Source organism: Primulina huaijiensis, unplaced genomic scaffold (genome assembly GCF_012295235.1).
Source record: "Primulina huaijiensis isolate GDHJ02 unplaced genomic scaffold, ASM1229523v2 C13202858, whole genome shotgun sequence".
Taxonomy (NCBI): Eukaryota; Viridiplantae; Streptophyta; class Magnoliopsida; order Lamiales; family Gesneriaceae; genus Primulina; species Primulina huaijiensis.
In genome coordinates, this window is record NW_027341997.1 from 1 (window position 1) to 1,002 (window position 1,002).

General features: G+C 33.4%; 1 long non-coding RNA gene across 1 annotated transcript; it reads left to right on the top strand.

Annotated features, from left to right (window-relative positions):
• On the top strand, positions 1–1,002 carry LOC140965456 (uncharacterized). The gene is made up of 3 exons (XR_012173084.1): positions 1–34; positions 754–824; positions 928–1,002. It is a non-coding gene; the product is annotated as an uncharacterized lncRNA (long non-coding RNA).

Here is a 1,002-nt window from a genome sequence, read left to right on the forward strand (position 1 = left end):
CACACCTCTCTATCAAACAGCTACTTTCAAGCAGGTAGATTTTCAATTTTGCATGTTCTGATTCATGAGGCTAGCGAAACTATATTGATTGTTTAAGGATCTGTTGAGGATAATATTCAAATTTTCTACAAGTATCTTTGAAGATCAGTGTACATGCACATAACTTTGAGATGCTTCAACGTCGTAATGACAAATGCAGCTGCTACCAAAATATGTTTCCTGAAAATAGATGATTGGTTTATACCAATTCAGTAAATAGTGTTGTCTAAGTTATAACCCTGGTCAGCTGATGCTGCATTTATTTATACTTTGATCCATATTTTATTGTGTCAATCCATGTTCTTTAATCACTGAAATTCAATCTCTTGCCATGGATGTGCAGATGACTTCCAAGGCTGTGAATCTTTCTTCGATTTGTAAAAAATAGGATAGTAAGATGTACATTTTCATTAATAAATTCTGGTTCAAAGTTATCTGTCTTCAGTAGTTTTTGTGTTATATTGCCCCCTTTGAAGTATCAAGTTAATAACTATGTTAGGCATGTTATATCACATCTGAACGACGAAATACCGTAGGTAGTTTTTCAATGTGCAGTTGCTAAAGAAATACTGAAGATTTTGAAAATATATATATATTTTTTAATTCTAGAATCTTCAGTGTTTGCTTATATGCTGTGTAATCAATGTATACTGTTTGGAATAATGTGTTGTTAATATTTGAGATGTATCAATGGTCAACTTGATTGTTCTACAGCCTTCTGCAACAGAATATGGGCCTTATGATTATACAAGAAGTGGAAATCCTACTCGAGATTTTTTGGAAAGGTCTGTACATTTCTCGTATAATTAATGTTGTTGTTTTTTCTATGTTCACAGTTAACATGCACTTTCTTCTGTTGTTCTCATCAATTATTTGCCTACTCTAAAGACTTCTTGCAAAGCTTGATAAGGCTGATCGAGCATTGTGCTTCACTAGTGGAATGGCTGCTCTGTCAGCAGTTAC